Here is a 6,975-nt window from a genome sequence, read left to right as displayed (position 1 = left end):
GCTAGGTTACCCCTGCCCTTCAACTCCAGAACCACTCCCCAGCACCCCTCTCCTCACCCCCAGCCAGCTCCTCTTAACCTTACTGGAGGGGCAGAAGGGCTCACCGGGTACCCCCGCTCGCCTGCCCTCCAGGCTCCTCTCTTTCCCATTCAGTACTTTCAATGGGGCCCAAGGGAGAAAATGAGAATCAGGGGCTGGTTTCAGGCAGAGAGAGAAAATCTGGCAAAAAAGTTTGGTTGGGCTGGGTGCCAGCTCTGTCGGCATGACCAGGCTATCGGCCACTGTGAAGGAGTCTGTCCCCCAGCGCCCTATTTCTGGGGGTTGATTCTCAGAGAGTTGTCTCTTAGATGGAGAGTAGGTGGCCGCCAACAGGATCCAAAGCCTTCCTGCAGCCCTACTCCAGGCAGGAGAACTGAGTGGAAGAGCCCTGGGCTGTCAGTGGCAGGGGTCTCTATGGGATTCTGACCTGCCCTAGGTGCATCATTTGTGCTGCCAGAGGTGTGGGACAGTAGCAAGAATACTTGATTCCAGTTCCAGCTGTACTCCTAGCTGTGAGGCCTCAGACAATTTACCTGTCTCTGAGCCTCAGTTCTCGTGTCTCTGAAATGGGAGATGATCCTTGCGCTCATTCTATGGGATTTTTGAGATTGCCTAATGTAAAGCCTTTGACTGTGTGGATCCCAACAAACTGGAAGATTCTTAAAGAGATAGAAATACTGGACCATATGACCTGCCTCGTGAGAAATCTGTATGAAGGTCAAGAAGCAACAGTTAGAACTGGACATGAAACAACAGACTGGTCCCAAATCAGGAAAGGAGTACATCAAGGCTGTATATTGTCACCCTGCTTATTTAACTTATATACAGAGTACATCACGAGAAATGCTGGATTGGATGAAGCACAAGCTGGAATCAAGATTGCCGGAAGAAATATCAATAACCTCAGATATGCAGACTCATTTGAAAAAACCCTGATGCTGGGAAAGATTGAAGGCAGGAGGAGAAGGAGATGACAGAGAATGAGATGGTTGAATGGTATCACCGACTTAATGGACATGAGTTTGAGTAAGCTCCAGGAGTTGGTGATGGACAGGGAAGCCTGGTGTGCTGCAGTCCATGGGGTCGCAGATTTGGACACTACTGAGCGACACAACTGAACTGAATGTAATGCACATGGAAGTGTTTAGAATAGTCCCTGGCACCAGATATGATCTCCTAGGTTATTACCCTCTCGGAGCCTGTAAAATGGGGTGTCCTCACCTGATTCTCAGGTCGTTCTGAAGGACAAATGAGCTGATAGAAGCAAAGCACCTCCTCAGATGCCTGGCGCACAAGAGATGCTCACAAAGGGTAATAATACTAATCACTACTGTTATTGGTATCTTTTTTTTTTTTTTTATTGTAGTTAATCTGTTACTGGGTATCTTGATGGAGGGGGGTAGGATGAGTCCTGAGCCTGAGAACTACTGCGGGTAGTTTACTTTGTTTCTTTGAGACTCAGCTGAAAAGGGGGCTCAGGATAATCCTTTGTCCACAGGACTGAGGTGAGATCAGAGGCTGCTAGGGGTGTAAACAGGCTCTGTAAACGGAAGAGTCTGCAGACAGCGCTTGGTGCTGTCCAAGGAGTGAGGCTGCTGACCCTCAAAATGGATGGGTGTGGGCCTATTGGAAGGTTTTCTTCTCAGCCTCCCTGGCTTCTTATCAGTGGCCCGAGGCTTTTAGACTCTATGTCCTCTGTTGGGGAGAAGAGCAGGAAGGAGGATAGCTAGAGGCAAACACAAGTCCTTCAAAAGTTCTGCCCCTACCCTCTGGGGGGTGGTGACTCAAGCCACTGCAGTGACCTGTTTTGGGGTGGCCTCTGAACTTGACCTCGCCTCTAGGGGTTTTAGGCTCTGGCTTCTCCTGGGCTTGTCTCTGCAGGAATGAGGTGATCCCTTTGAAACCATTCTGAAAGCCCCCTCTTGCATGCTTCTGGGAATCCTGGTGGCTACAATGACAAATGAGATTGTATTTGAAAGGAGAGAGGGCTTCTTCCCTCCTGCCAGCCCCTCTGCACTGCTTTCAGCTCACCTGGGGGATTTCGCACAATGTGGCCTGACTCAGTCAAGAATAAAACCCACTCATCCTCCCGTTGCACTTCTTACCCCTACCACTGTGGTGTTTAAAACTGGACACCGGGTCTCCATGCAGATTGCAGCTTTGGGACTGAAGGGGGTACCTTATAGATGCCCTCAACACTGTTTTATAAGATTTATGAGAGAATTCAGGGGAAACCCTTCTGACTGCTCTTTGTGTTCAGTCACTCGGTCATGCCCCGACTCTTTGCGACCCCATGGATTGTAGCCCACCAGGATCATCTGTCCGTGGGATTTCCCAGGCAAGAATACTGGAGTGGGTTGCCATTTCCTTCCGCAAGGGATCTTCCTGACCCAGGGATCGAGCCTGTGTCTCCTGCATTGGAAGGTGGATTCTTTACTACTGAGCCACCTCTTTATTGAGCATCAAAAAGAGGAGGGAGATTCTTGTCTGCCTGGAAATGGTTTGAGGTGCAATCATCCTGCTGAGATGCCTCAGTTATAAGAGAAGCAATATAAAATTTTATGGAATACCTCTTATGTGACAGGCATTGAGCTAATCCTTGTAAACATACTATCTCATTTAACTCTACAGATGAGGAAGTTGATGATCAGAGAAATCCTTTCCTACATATAAGAAAAGTACATTCTCCCCTCATGGCTTACTCTTCTGTCTCCAAATGTAGTCTTTTGATGGAGAGAAGTTCCTAACTTTAATTTATCCAGATTGATTAATTTTGTCCTTAGTGATGAATGGTGTTTTCATCCTGTTTAAGAGATCTTTGCCTCTCCAAAGTTATGAAGGTATTTTTTTTCCATATTATTTTTGGAAAGTTTCCTATTGTACCTTTCATATTTATATCTGGAATTGGAATCTGGAATTGGTTTTTGTGTATGGTGTAAGTTAGAGGTCAAGAGCCATATTGTTTCCCCTACAAATATCTCTTTGACCAGCACTGTTTTTCCCCCTATTATTTGGCCACACTGCAGCACACAGGATCTTAGTTCCCTGACCAGCAAGGAAGCATGGTACCCTAACCACTGGACCTCCAGGGGAAGTCCCTGATCAGCACTGGTTTAAAAAACACTATCCTTGACTTGCTTCTCTGTGGTATCATCTTTGTCAAAATTCAATTGTCCAAATATGTGTGGGTCTATATCTGGATTCTTCTTTTTGAATGCTTTATGAGTCTACCATTCCAGCAATACTGTGTGTTTAGTTGCTCAGTCGTGTCTGACTCTTTGCAACCCCATGGACTACAGCCTGCCAGACTCCTCTGTCCATGGGGATTCTCCAGGCAAGAATACTGGAATGGGTTGCCATGCCCTCCTCCAGGGGATCTTCCCAACCCAGGGATCGAACCCAGGTCTCCCACATAGCAGGCGGATCCTTTACCGTCTGAGCCACCAGGGACACTCTCTTAATAACTGTAGTTTTAAACACATCTTGATATTTAGTGATGTGAAACTTCATCAAGGAAAAAACTCTATTTTTCTCCTCCACTCTCAGTACTTCTGAAACTGGATGTGTAGGGGTTTTTCCACACCGTACATTTCTCCATTTCAGCAGGCACCAACTGGGTGTCCTACAGGTTTAACTTAACTCTGACATTATCTGCCTGGGGATAGCATCAGACCCCACAGGTTAAGAGCTCAGTCCTTCAAGGCTTCCCCCTCTTCAGACCCTGAAACTGAGTCTCACTAAAACCCAGTTCCCTTACCAAGTTGATTAATCTCTCTATGCAAAACTTAATTCCCTTTCTTGTCCCCTCTGACCTCAGTCCTGTGCTAACTGAACACTCACCAACCAGAGTCAGATGACTAAAATTGCTGTTGTTGACAACATTGTTAATGCCCTAAAGTTGCTACCATAGATATCATCATTAAGGTCTAAGTCACGCTGTTTCTCTAGGGCAATGTGAACTAACAGGCCTTGAGTCATTGACAACCTGGCCAAAGAATCCTAAACTAGAGATCTCCTGAATCCCAAAACTATAGTCACAGAAGTGTCACCTGATGACGATTAATCCTAGACTCTTTGTTCTTCCCTTCAAAACATCCCTCATTCAGAGACCAAATAGAGAGGACTTGAGACTTATCTCCCACTTCCTTGCTGGGTGTGTGGCCATAAAACCCTTACTTTGCTGCAAACACCCACTGTCAGAATTTGGCTTTCTGTGACCTCAGACACATGAGTCCATGCTCCTAACAACATCAGGCACAGGTCCAGGTTGTTATCTGTACTTCTGACTGGCCAGCATTAAATTGAGGTTCCCATGATCCCCTCCTGGGGTTTGAAAGGTTGCTAGAATGGCTGACAAAACTCAGGTAAATATTTACCTATGTTTACCAGTGTATAGTAAAGGGTATTATAAAAGATACAGATGAACAGCCAGATGAAGAGGTACATAGGACAAGGTCCTGTGTGCAGGAGCATCTATCTGTGTGGAACTGGGGATGCCACTCCCAACATATGGACATCTCAACCTGGAAGCTCTTCAAACTCTTCATCCTTTTGGGTTTTTATGGAGGTTTCAGCTGGGGCTTCCTAAGTGGCTCAGATGGTAAAGAATCTGCAGAGAATTCCATTTTGATTTACCTATGGTGTTTTTGAGTGTATCTCTTTGTATAACTTTTTAGTGGTTGCTCAAGAGTCGGACACGACTGAGCGACTTCCCTTCCCTTCCTAGGTATTGCATTATATATAAAAACTTACCACAGTCTACTGGTTTCATTGTTTTACCAGTTCAAGTGAAGGTTTTAAGTATAGACATATTACTTCCTTTTATGTAATTTACTCTCCCCTTTTATAATACCACTGTCTTAAATAATATCCTCTATATACATTTAGAATCATATCAAGCAGTTATATATACTGTCAAACATTTATTTAGAAAACTCATGAGAAGGAAAGCCTATTTACACATATTTTTTACGTACTGTTTTCTTCCTTCCTTCCTGATGTTCCAAGGTTTCTTCTCTTATTGTTTCCTGTTTTGAGAACTTTCTTTATTCTTTTAGGGCATGACTGCTGGTGACAAATCATCTTAGTTTTCCTCATATGGAGAATGTCTTGATTTCCCCCTTCATTCCTATAGGATATTTTTGCTTAGATATAGGATTCTGGGTTTTCATTTCTTTTTTATATCACCTGAAAAATACTGTACTACTACATTCTGATCTCCATGATTTGTGAGGAGAAATCTGTTGTCATTCTATTTATTTGTTTTCTTTTATAGATGAGGTGCTGTTTTCCTCTGGATGCTTTTTTTTTGGGGGGGGTCTTTAGTTTTCAGAAGGTTAATAATAATGTGTCTGCATGCGGATTTCTTTGGCTTTATTCTGTTTGATTTGTTCAGTTTCCTGAATCTCTAGGTTTGTCTGTTGCCAAATTTTGAAGGTTTTCAGCCATTATTTCTTTGAGTTCTTTTTCAGCTCTGCACTTTCTTTCTCTGGTTCTGGAACTTTGATAGAACAAATATTAGAGCTTTTGTTATAGTCCCGCAGGTCCCTACAGCTCTGTTCACTTTCATTTTTTGGGGGTCTGGTTTTTGTTTTCCAGACTGGGTAATTTCTATTGTTCTATCTTCCAGTTCACTGATTCTTTCTTCTTTCACTTCTATTATGATTTTGAGCCCATCCACTGAGATTTTAATTCAATTATTGTATTTTTCAGTTCTACAATTTTCCTTTGGTTCTTTATGTCTCCTATTTCTTTGCTAAGGCTTTCTATTTTTTCCCCCACTTATTTCAAGTGTATTCTTTATTGCTCTTTGAAACATTTTAAAAATCACATCTGCTATAAAATTTTCATATTTATACATCAAATAATTTTAATTCTAATACCTTTGTAATTTTGCTACTGGCATCTATTGCATTTTTCAAGGAATTTTTCCAAAGCATCTACCTTTTCAAGTTTATAGCATCGGCTCTGCCTTTGTATTGTCTCTAGGAACTTCTCAGTGCTTCCCTGATGGCTCAGACAGTAAAGAATCTGCCTGCAATGCAGGAAACCCAGGTTTGATCCCTGAATCAGGAAGGTCCCCTGTAGAAGGGAATGGCTACCACTCCAGTATTCTTGCCTGGAGAATTCCATGAACAGAGAAGCCTGGTGGGCTACAAGTCCATGGGGTCGCAAAAAGTCAGAAGTGACTAACACTTTTACTTTTTTAACTTTCACATGTCTTTGTATTGTCTCTAGAAACTACAGTGATATACTGATATCTTTTTCATTTCTGATATTGCACTGAATTTACTCATTCTCTCTCATTCCTTGATCAGTCCTGCCAGGGTTATTATGTTTAGAAGTCTTCTCCACCCCTACCAAAAATTTTAGGTTTTGGGGTTCTCTTATTTTCTTTCTTCCACTTTCTTTGAGTTTGGTTTGTATTTTTGTAATCTCATAACGTGGATACTTAAGTCATTTGTTTTCAATTTCCTTCTTTTCAAATATATTGTACATTTAAGGTCACAATAGCTGCATTCCACAAAATTTCCAGGTTTATAGGAGATGATGTTACCTTGCAAAGTGAAAGTGTTAGTTGCTCTGTTGTGTCTGACTCTTTGTGACTGAATGCTCTGGGGCCTGCCTGACTCCTCTGTCCATGGAATTTCCCAGGCAAGAATCCTGGAGTGGGTAGCCATTCCCTTCTCCAGGGGATCTTCACGACCAGGGATTGAACCTGGGTCTCCTACATTGCAGGCAGATTCCTTACCATCTGAGCCAAAAAGTTTAGCTTTAATTTGCAGTTCTTTAATCAATGGAGTTGAGTGTCTTTTCATATGCTTAAGTGCTATTTGTATATATTCCCTGTGATCTCAATTCATGTCCTTTGTCCAGTTTTCTGTTGGTTTGTTAGTCCTTATATGGATGTATGTTAGATTATTTATTTGTAATATG

At 42.9% G+C, this 6,975-nt stretch overlaps 1 protein-coding gene across 16 annotated transcripts in view; it reads left to right on the top strand.

Annotated features, from left to right (window-relative positions):
• Positions 1-14: 14 nt before the first annotated feature.
• The window catches only part of SGPL1 (sphingosine-1-phosphate lyase 1), a 129,980-nt gene continuing 123,019 nt past the window's right edge, over positions 15-6,975 (top strand). For 5 of the 16 annotated variants that reach the window (XR_014076225.1, XM_081567909.1, XM_081567683.1 and 2 more), the window contains exon 1: positions 28-1,350. The gene's annotated coding sequence lies outside the window, so the exon portion shown is untranslated. Of the gene's footprint in view, positions 1,351-4,260; positions 4,404-6,975 lie in introns of those variants that run through there. The other 11 variants (XM_081567827.1, XM_081567742.1, XM_081567803.1 and 8 more) reach the window with 8 other exon arrangements.

The sequence above is a fragment of the Giraffa tippelskirchi genome, chromosome 2 (assembly GCF_054371585.1).
Source record: "Giraffa tippelskirchi isolate mGirTip1 chromosome 2, T2T-mGirTip1v1.2.pri, whole genome shotgun sequence".
NCBI classification, from domain to species: domain Eukaryota; kingdom Metazoa; phylum Chordata; class Mammalia; order Artiodactyla; family Giraffidae; genus Giraffa; species Giraffa tippelskirchi.
Note: the sequence above shows the minus strand (reverse complement) of the source record. Positions and strands in the feature narration are given on the sequence as shown.